Source organism: Dysidea avara, chromosome 4 (genome assembly GCF_963678975.1).
Source record: "Dysidea avara chromosome 4, odDysAvar1.4, whole genome shotgun sequence".
In the NCBI taxonomy this organism is placed as follows: Eukaryota; Metazoa; Porifera; class Demospongiae; order Dictyoceratida; family Dysideidae; genus Dysidea; species Dysidea avara.
Window position 1 is genome coordinate 8,848,301 of NC_089275.1, and position 11,526 is coordinate 8,859,826.

Below are 11,526 nucleotides of genomic sequence, written 5' to 3' on the forward strand. Positions count from 1 at the left end.
TTAAGTTGCTATCAAGAATATACACACTAGTATGAGAAATAGGCACTCCAATTGGTACCTGTGCTAATGATGGTTGTATAAAATTTTCTGGTACTTTGTAAAAAGTTGTAAACGTGGTACCTTCAGTTGGTCCATAAATATTATAAAAGAGTGACTTTGGTAGTTTGGCTTGTGCCAATTGCACCTTTTCTGTGCTTACAACATCTCCACCTGTTAAAATATGCTTCACTTTGTGAAACATCTCAATGTGGAGGTCCATTAGAACATTGAACAACCCAGAGCTAAGCCAAATCATGGTAATTCCACTGTGATATATCTGCTTAGCTAGTTCAGTTGGAGACAAACGCTCTTCTGCAGAAATCTCCTATTCAGCAGTGCACTCCATAGCTCAAATGTGCTAGCATCAAAGTTGAGAGGTGAGTGAAGAAATGATATATCTTCTTTTGTGAACTGTATGTAATTTGTTTCACATGCAATACGGATAATGGCTTTGTGTGGAAAATCTACAGCTTTGGGCTGGCCTGTTGTTCCTGATGTCAGCATAGTGTAAGCAATGCTATCTACTGAAATGGCTGGGGTCTGTAGTTTAACATGCATTTTTGTTGGAAGCACGTCACATTTGCCTACAACATGTTTCATCAGGCAGTTCCTAGCTACTACAGTTGTTATCAAGCTTTCATACTGTTTACTGCAAAGAATATACGTTATGTTGCATTCCCTGATGTATACTTCAAGCTTCTTTTCTGTAGACTGTGTATCTATTGGAACATAGCAACAAACAGCCTTAAGGATTCCTAATATTGATGCTAAAGTTTCTGTGCTTCTTCCCATCATTAATCTTATACTATCAGAGGGTTCACGTCTTTAATAAGGATTAATGCAATATGATCAGAAGCTGCACTGAGCTGCTCATAGGTCAGTTGGATCCCTCCACCACCTACCTCATGTATAGCTATATTGTTAGTATGCAAAATTGCGCACTCTTCAGAATTTTCATGAACACATTTGTTTAAATAATTGCTAGTAGTACTTGAATTTATCTCCCTAATTTGATTTGTAATTTCTTCACCAAACACCATAGGAAAAGAGGATATGCAATGTGTTGGATTCTCAACAACTGCCCTGTAAACAGAAGAAAAGCACTGTAGAAAGCCTGACATAACCTTCTGGTGAAGTACCTTAGAACTGTACTGTAATGAACATGTTAAATTTTCATCACGGCCGTGTCTGATAGTTAAAATAAGATCATAATAATTATCTAGACCCAAATCAATTTGATATTTTAAATTGCTCACAAACAAGAGTTTCATCTGGTGCTTTACCATAAACATAAAGGGCATTGAATAGTGGTGTACGTGTGCTTTTGTGCCAATCAGCGAACACTGCTTCAACAACATGTTGAAAAGGATAATCATTTTGAATGGCCAGTGCAACATTTTGACCTACTTGACTCAAAAGATCTAAAAAATTGTGCTGATTGTCTAACTTGGTGTAAATAACAAGCGGATTACCAAAATAACCTATCTGATTTAGGTTACCATTCTCTTTGCTCCTATTATATACAGGATATCCAACAGGTATATCCATTTGGCCACTGTATTTGTGCAACAACAGTGTGTATATGGATAAGAGAATTAGCTCTATTCCTTACCCATGAGGTATTTTTTCAGTATGTGATAGTTTGATTAAACCTTTTGTAACTACTGCCGGTACATTCATGGTGATAGTTTCTGAATCAAAAGTGTATTGCTTCAATGGAATTTGTTGCCAAGGCAGATTTATAAAATTTGGACTACCCTTCAAGGTATCACTCCAAAATGTTAGCTTCTCTTGCTTTTGTTCAAAGTTGTACTCAAAGCAGGGAGAGGTACAAGGTTCCAAATTGGGATTTTGATTCACAAGGATTGCTTCATAGCATGCACTGACCTCTCTAGCAAAGATGGTGAATGATGGATCACCATCAAAGATGATATGATGTATTATCATTGCCAGTAGCCATTGCTTTGGCTGTAACTTAAAGAGTTTAAGTCGGAACAATGGTGGCTTGCTGATGTTAAAAGCAAATTGAGCAAATCTTTTAACTTGATTTGTTATTTCTTCCCCATCCATAGCAGACACATCTTCTGCTGGTAAATCCACTATTACTTTAGGTAAAACTTTAATGATTGCCTTTGCAGATTTGATGACTACATGTGAACGCAGCGCTTTATGGCGGGTGCATACCATAGATATGCTTTGATAAAGAATTGAGATATCTAGATCACCTTCAATTTCAAATTCACAGTGCTCATTAAAAGCCCCTGTGTTTGGATATTTCTGAGCAAGTAGTAGAAATCTCTCCTCAGAGGAAGTCAAATTTCTGAAACACACCTCACCAGATTTACCTGCATAAAACAAAACAAATATATCAACTTTGGTATGTATAATACTGTAACAATGCCACACAACTATGAATTGAATTCATGATTAACATTCTAAATATCAATATTAACACTATCATGGATGGATATAGGAATTTGCCAGTTCTCAGTAAACACAATAAAAAGTCTTTGAGCAGGCTGTAGGATCAGGTGTCCTACAGACCTTCAGCACTTGTGCTGTAAAGCATTAATAAATAATAAATAAATAAATAAAAACAAGTTTCAACTCCATACACTACTGCATTAATGGAGTAACTCTCTGTCCAACCTTTTCTACTGTCCTTACCAACACCTATGCTATAAGCATATCCAATTATTTGTTGTTGGTGGAGAGGGTGAAATTTCATCACATGAGGGAACAACCCAAGGTGATCCTCTTGCCATGGCAATGTATGCCTTGGCTGTAGTTCCTTTAATTAAAAGACTGCATATGGCAGTTCCAAGTGTTCAACAAGTATGGTATGCAGATGATGCCACTTCTAACAGCCATGTATATATATATGGTAAAGAGTGTAAGCTTATTTGGTTAGCCACTAACTACTTCCAAGAAAAACCATCAATATGGCTATTCTAGGGTCTCCATATTTCCCAGAATATCTTTCCTTTGTGTGAACTGCAAGGGAATTTTATTTCGTCATCAGCAATAGCCAGAATTTCCAAGTAAAACCACAACAAAGCCATGATAATGGAGTATTTTAGCACATTTTAAAAACAATCTGCTATCACATGATATTCAGCAACTACAGTGTTGGAAAATTTCAAAAAGTACAGCCAATTGTGTGATACCATGACCTTCATATCCACATGTTCAGCATGGAAGGACAGAAAGAATAGTGAAAGTTAGAGTGTGAAAACCTGGAATTCTGGCACCAGAACCACTGCTTGCTAGTAATTAGTGTAAGTTTATTGTTGCCTCATAAATCTAATGCCATTTTTCTTTGGTGCGGTCTTGTGTTATCAAAGTGCACCAAAGATAAAATTAATTATGTTTAAAAAGTTAGCAGGGAAGTGTAAAGATTATTATAATTATTATTAAAAGTGTTTACACAAGGGATCTGAAGTGCAAATTTGATCTCTCTTTAGCCAATCAGATAATATTGTATAGTAAGGATCATGAAGTTTTCAGTTTCAAATAAAAACACATTGACTAGAAACCAGCCTCAAAATGCATTAATGGTATTTTAGCAGTATTTACGTATTAGAAGCCTGCAAGTGTCTTCAGCGCATGTGACCCAATATGCTTTCAATTAGTTTGCTATAAAGAATTTTTAATTGCTTTCCTGCTTTGGCCTTGCCTTGCCTTGCCTTGCCTTGCCTTGCCTGCCTGCCTGCCTGCATGTATCTGTTTGTCTGTCTGTCTGATACTTTCAGACAACTGTATCTCAATAACAGCTAGGGATATGGGCTGGTTTTTCCACTGTTAGACATCGCTTCAGTCTTACAAGTGCCTTTTGGTATGTCCCTAAAAGGCACTTTTTGCTTCTGTGGATTGTAAATGATGGTGGTGATTTTATCTTTTAACTGGGTTCACAAATAAATAATGAGGCAATAACTATACTGCACTATGAAACAATGCACAAATTTATTCTATTGCAACACATGGTTCACTTGTAAGCTCTCATAACAATGCTTAACTGTTCCAAGAAAAATCAACATTGTGTTGCATGATGGTTACACCTACCACAGTGTGGTTATTCTTGGAAATTTCTACATACTTTCCCTTGCCTCCCACATTCCATGTGAGGACATGTATAGTCATCATCAACAGATTTCTAAGAAAAATCACAACATTGGAGTATTTTGAAAACAATAATTAAATTATCACATTGTGATAAATGCATTAATCACAACCTTGGTTGATGATGAAGGCATTAACATACAACCTGTAGTTCCATTAATAAGAATGTGAGTCTAGTCCATGATGCATGCGCTATATTGTGGTACACAAACAGTCCATCTTAGGACCAAGAAACTTCTACATAGCTAGTTGGTAAAAGTAAAGCATTGGCCAATTATTTACAAAGGAATTCAGTTGGTTACAGTAAAAACATTTAATTTTGAACTGATGTAGGAACTAATGTGAGACACTTCAGGTGCTGTAAGAGCATGTTTGGGCTTGTTTGCACTCAACATGTTCAACCAATCAATATCAACAGATCATCATGACAGGGTGTTTCTGATTGGTCACATCTTTAATATTAGCAAGCACTTTGTTAGATTACAATGCTACATTCTAGTTAAACCTAATATGGTATTATAAGTAGTCTTAATGACCCATTACTATAGCCAGGTCAATGTCTTTTGATCATCTTTCCTTCAACATTATCTAATGTGTGCTTGGGTGATTTATATGGTCAAACTACTTAGGTATCTCCATTATCAAATATTACTTTGAAGTTGAAAGTATATTGACTATATAGAATTTGTTTACTCTACATAATTATATAAGGCCTTTATATAAATCTTCACTTTGCTCACTAACAGGAATTACTCAGTATACGTATGTACCTGTTGAAAGTTAATAAAATGTCATGCATATAGCATTGTCAAAGGTCTAGCTTAGTTTATGTCTTTGTAAAAAGTTGCGATACTTGGTTGTGTAGCATTACCAGTAATTTTGAGGTAGTGTAAAAGGCTTAATTAAGCTCATATCCAACAACTGCATGTGATTAATTAAAGTATACAAAATTATTCATCGACATTAAGTATCACTTGCTGAATTGCAGTTTGCAAATGGTGGACTGCATTGCATAACATGTTCCAAGAAAGCCTTACCCTATGGTTGCATCTTATTCTTGGAATTTCAGACTTCCCCAGAAAATTTCCCTTGCTTCCTCAGTATACACTCAGTGTGACAATTACTTTCATAATCAAGTTATTGTCAGAACTTCCAAGAAAAAGCATTACAAGTAGAGTATTTATAAAAAGAATTGCAATGTGCTGTGTAGGCGCATATCATATACCTATTACATGATATAGTATAGGTACATATCACATGATCACATGATATAGATTAACCACAACCTAGGAGAGATTCTGCAAAGGTGTACATCTGGCCAGGCAGCTGATCCATGGCTTTAGCCTATAAAATTAAATTACAACATTACACACAAACCAACTAACAAATCTGTCACATATTCTACATTATTCTAAATATTCTATCACGCACTGTACAAAAGCAAGGTTAATAATTAGGACCTTCGATTGAAAATCCAACAAGTATGAATCCAAAGGATGCCAGGTTGTCCAGAAACTTACAGGGATCCCAAAGATAGATGTCTAGAACTGCCTGAACTATCACACACATTTACGACAAACAAAAACACTGAGTGAAGGTACTAAAAAGTTGGGGAATTGCAACCCTCTGTGTGTGTGGTTCTGTGCATGACCTGAAAAGCATAGAACATTGTCTGCATGAATAATTCAATGTCACTACAGCATAGCTACTCTCCATAGTGTATAATGCGAGCCACTATAGACCTATAGCTGTATAAGAGTATTAAAACAATATAGCACAGTAAAAGTTCATTTCACACAATGCTGTTTTTGTATGATTATGTGGGCGTATAGATAATGCTGTCAGTATGCATGTGCATGTGAAGAGCAGCTGAGTCAAAATCAACAACTACTTCTACATTGCTAGTCAAGTGCAGTGTCTTATGTGGCAGAGATTTAGACTACCACAAACAGAAACAACTATAGTGACTGAACAACTGAAAGATTGAAGGCAAGAATGACTGAAGGATATCTGTATTAAAGCTGCCACAATTGTTTTCTGCATTAATAGTTTGGATTTAAATATCTGACTGACTACCTATGTAGCTATATTCACAGGACTAGCCTTCTTATATGTCCCCAGTGCATGGGATAGCTATATGCTAATCCAACAACTGAATGTGTTACTGTATAATACTCTCAATAGCAGCTTGACGAATTATATTGAAATATGTCAAGCGATTAGCCAATAGAATTAGTATTACACTTGTTTGTCAAGGTTCCATGACAAAAATCTATAATTCTAATTTGATTGGCTAAAATAGTGTGGTGTGTTTATATTAGAAGTAAATGTCCGATTTGACAACTATTGTTACCATAGTGATAGATGCCCCCAAGGCATGACACAACATGGTTGCTTAGCAACGGTTGCTAGGTAACGGTTGCTAAGGTAAAGTCATTTTGAGACCATAGCAACGGTTGCCAGGCAACGGTTGCTAAGTGTGATTGGTATTTTGCAGTGGTTATTTTTGGAATTTCTGTTGCCCAGTAACAGTTGCTATGGTTGTCGGATTAATTTGCAATAGGACGGATGGCTTTGGTATTCGGGATTAATAGTTCTCGCACTGTAAACAGGAAGGAAATAGTGCTCGGCTTCGTCTCGCACTATTTTACTCCTTCCTGTTTACAATGCTCGCACTATTAATCCCTAATACCACAGCCATCCGTCCTATTACATAATAGTTATACGGGCACAATGTGGAGTCTATGAAATTTATAAACCCGAAGGCCCGGGCTGTAGCTCACGAGCGAAGCGAGGGCGCTACTAAGGGCCTGAGGGTTTATAAATTTCATAGACTCCACATTGTGCCCGTATAACTGCTTTAGACTCTATTTCACATTACACTCAGATCACTTACCTCATCCATGGCTGTTTCTGCTGTAGGCTCGGCAAAAGCGGCTGGTTTTCTTACGATAATACTAGCACCATGGCAACTATGCATCCTCACGTGACCAAATAATCGCGCTCGTTAAATCACTGCTCGTGAACAACGCATAGCGATTGGACAAATCCGATTTTGAGCATATGTCATACTGTGCTTAAAGGCGTGGAGTATATTAGAAAACAAGGTGGAGTATATGAGATTTATTACCCACCCAAAACAGCCTAAATAGAGTCTAAATATACATATACGTAGTATAATATGTAATTGTGATAGAATAATGCCATGCAGCCACTTTATTTATTCATTGCTAGATTCCTGCTTCCTCAAAGCTTACACCCAGGTGACATGCTCTACATTATATATAGTTCAGATACTGTATAACAAGGGAGTTGTATTTAAAGAAATTATGTATACATAAGCTAATAGGTTAACAACTATAATGTGTTCTCTAACATGTACAGTACAACAACGCTGTGGTCAACTGAAGAGACCAAACACAGAGAAGCTGATAGTAATTTTTTATAAAGTAATGCTGTATGTTAATAGGTCATTAAACATATCAGTAATGTGTCTGCTGTGATATCTCATATTTGTCAGCTGGCGTCACCACAAGCCATACCACATTACACCCGCAAATACATGTAACTTGAGAAGTACTTACAGTAGCTACAGTTTACTTTAAGCTGGCAAATGATATCTAATCCAAAACAGCCAAGATGTAAGAAAAGAGTGCGGCCCTCAGAAAGGCTATGGTGAAAAAATATGTGAAATCCAAGATGGCGGCCAAGAAATGGCTGTGATGACAGGCTAATGGTTATAATTTTAATAATGACAATTCAGGTGAATTTTGTGTCAAGACCAAGCGGCACCAAATTAATCTGAATTGTTGTTATTAAAATTTTTACCATTAACCTACCACCACAGCCATTTCTTGGCCGCAACCTTTGATTTCACATCTTTTTTCATCATAGCCTTTCTCAGGGATGCACTCTTTTTTACAGCTTGGCTGTTTTGGATTAGATTTCACTTCTTTTCGTATTTGTATACCCCAAAGCCGGCCTATGGCCGGCTTCAGGGCTTTTTACCTATCATTTATTTCTTTACCACAAGAAGAAGAAAAGATGAAGCAGGGTGATTTCTTTGTAGCTGAACTCTCTACAAGGTGATCCTTCTAGCTGATCTCTCTACTGGATGACTTGTTTGTAGCTGAACTCTCTACAAGGTAACTTCTTCTAGCTGATCTTTCTACAGGGTAATTTGTTTGTAGCTGAATTCTCTACAGGGCGATTTGTTTGCAGCTGAACTCGCTATATAGTAGTTTATTTGTAGCTGAACTCTTTACAATGTAACTTTTTCTAGCTGAACTCTCTACAGGGTGACTTGTTTCTATCTGATCTCTCTACAGGGTGACTTCTTTCTAGCTGAACTCTTTACAGGTGATTTGTTTGCAGCTGAACTCTCTTACATGGTGGTTTCTTTGTAGCTGAACTCTCTACAAGGTGACTTCTTCTAGCTGATCTCTCTACAGGATGACTTGTTTCTAACTGAACTCTCTACAGGGTGATCTGTTCATAGTGGAACTTTCTACTGGGGGATTTGTTTGCAGCTGAACTCTCTACATGATGGTTTCTTTGTAGCTGAACTCCCTATTTGGTACCTTAAGCTGATCTGACTACAGAGTGACGTGTTTGTAGCTAAACTCCTTACAGTATAACTTGCAATGTAATATAATTTTATAATGGAGTAAATTATGAACGTAGCTGAATGCTCTATTAGGGTGACTGTTTTATTTTTTCGATCTTGCATATGCTACACGTAGTTGGCTTTGGAATCATAACTCAGTGGTTTGTAATCCGATTCTTCTGTACTACTGCAAGGACTTTCTATGATAATTATTCCAGCTACACAACGATTTTCAGCTCACTGCTCTAAGCGGTTTGCCTGGTAGGCGTGAAAACTAATAGTTTTTTTATTCATAAAAATCGATCGCGTAATTTTGACACAGGTTGGGTTTTGTGTCATATCTCGATGACCTTTAACTAGATTCCTTTAAAACTACAAAAAGGCACACCTACGATAGTTACTCCGTCTACATAGCAATTTTCAGCTCATTCCTTCAAGCGGTTTACCCTGTGGGCGTGACAGACCTTCGACCTAATTTTACGAAAATAATCGGTAATAACTCCGTGAATGTTTATCAGATTCCTACCAACCTTTGTACTGAGATTCGCCATAATGAGCCATTTACGTGTGCTAAATTTTAGCGCGATTGGAGCACGCATTCGTGTTTTATGGTGGATTTTGCAAAGTGTGCGAAAAGAAGAAGTATAGAAGAAGAAAAAAACCCAACGTTTGGCCGCTCGTATCTCGGAAATGGCTGGAGCGAGTTCCTTCAAATTTGGAATGTGGACTCCCCTACCTATCCGGCACTTCTGTAGCAACTTTGGTTTCAATCGGCTAAGGATTCATGGAGCTACAAAGGTGTGAAAATTGCGTTTATTTTCTTCCTGTAAATATAAAATACGGAGTGTCTATATCCATCACCGGCATCGGTATACTGGTGTCAATAAGAACCACCCACTAGCTTTGACACCGGTGTGTATCCCACAAGCATTCGACTTTAGGGCACGCGTCTAGTAGTTCCTCGAGTATTCGACTTTAGGGAAAGCGTCTATAGTAGTTGCTCCGAGCATTCGACTTAAGAGGATGCGAAAAGTAGTGTTAAGCTTAGGGTTAGGGTCGGGTTCAGCTTTGGTTCCTAGTTGTTTAATAATAATATAATACACCCTTGTGGTTTGCTACTATAGTTGCATTTATAATGTAGAAAACAAAGGAAGGTGGTAGCTGGCAGCGGTGGCTCAGTGGTAGGCCCAGTGACTCATGACAAGTATGGAGGGTCTGGGGTCGGGGATCCACTTTAACCCAACTTTTTTTTCGTTTTACAGTACCTTTTTTGTCTAAGTTTTTTTTACTCCATCAGTGGCAATAGCCTTTCGTGGCTCTAAACTCCACCGGTATACAGGTGGCTATAGAGCCGGCCTATAAAATATACACAAGGTGTGGCACGCCGGCTTCTTGGGCCGCTACCGTGTGTCTTGATTATTTGGCTGTATATGCGCATGTGTGCTTTTAATACCTTAAGACAGATGAATCGGTAACTACACGTGGCACCGAAACTATAGTCGCTGTAATCCGCCACTATACTTCACAGAGGTGGTGGTTCTAGTAAGTGAATACAATTTTTTTATTTGCATTGAATATTTATTCATACCTTTGTTACCACAAGAGAATACAGTTCCACAGAAGAGTGAGAACGTTTTGATACCCCAGGAGACTGAGAGTACTGTTATTTAACAGGAAGCTGGAAGCATCCCCATACCCCAGGACACTGAGATCATTCCACAGGAAGCTGAAAACACCCCCAATGCCACAGGAAAAATACATAAAACACATAAATATATAAATATAAAATGTATAACACATACAATTATAGTTAGTCTTCTGGAAAGCAGTGAGCAAAATAATCATCTTTGAATTGGTTAAGGTTGATGTGGCAAGTACATAGTGACCTCGTCTTCATCAGTTTTTTTCTGATCCAATTTAAGAAAATACTCTGATAATGGGTAAACCCATTCACCTCCAGGCCATGGATTTGTGAAACAAATTCTCTTATCAATCTGTAGTTTTTCATTCATAACATACACACGCATATGCATCGATGCTGTACTACGCCATGTAAAATCATTTTGGGGTGGGATGTATACAGAACATGACGGCTCACAGAAGTTTTTTACAATCGTCTGATAATCAAAAGCATTCTCGTTAGTGATCGTTTTTAAAGTATCAATCTCTGTGCACTTGAACACTTCGGCCCACGAAGTATTACACTCCTCCATAACACTCGCTTCGGTTTGTTGTCCTAGTCTTAGCCCATCATCTCCCATAATTAAACATCCAACTCCATTGAGATTTCCTTTCTCATTAAACTGTGAAATGACGTAAGCGGAGAAATTTGTAAAATCTCTATCAAGATGATCTATTGCTTTAGGTACACCTCCACCTACAGGTAAATTCATTACGTATGTTATCCACACGCCAAAATCTGTGTCATTCCTGACAGTACACCTCGACAAGAATGCACCCATGCCAGTAGAGAGCCTCTACTTAGTTGGTATATACGCACTGGCTGTAGCTCTACAATATGTAACTGTATAAACATTGTCCAGTTTATATATAGCACCACAGATACCTTTTATGGTGCTAACCGGACAAATACCTTACCATTGCTTTTGTGGCTGTTAACGATATCCGCAATGATGAACTTAGATGTCATAGCTAATTTTAAAAAATGGCTGTGTTAGTGTGGGAGCTTCAGAGACTTTAGCACGCAGTATTCGAAATGATTGTTATCTGTAGTTTTCTACACTTGGAACCACGAGATAAAG

The 11,526-nt window shown here is 37.6% G+C and overlaps 1 long non-coding RNA gene across 1 annotated transcript; it reads right to left on the reverse strand.

Moving 5' to 3' along the window:
* Positions 1–1,932: 1,932 nt before the first annotated feature.
* Positions 1,933–11,293, reverse strand: LOC136254212 (uncharacterized). The gene is made up of 4 exons (XR_010700366.1): positions 10,353–11,293; positions 10,218–10,303; positions 5,445–5,502; positions 1,933–2,384 (listed from the first exon to the last, which is right to left on the reverse strand). It is a non-coding gene; the product is annotated as an uncharacterized lncRNA (long non-coding RNA).
* Positions 11,294–11,526: the final 233 nt, after the last annotated feature.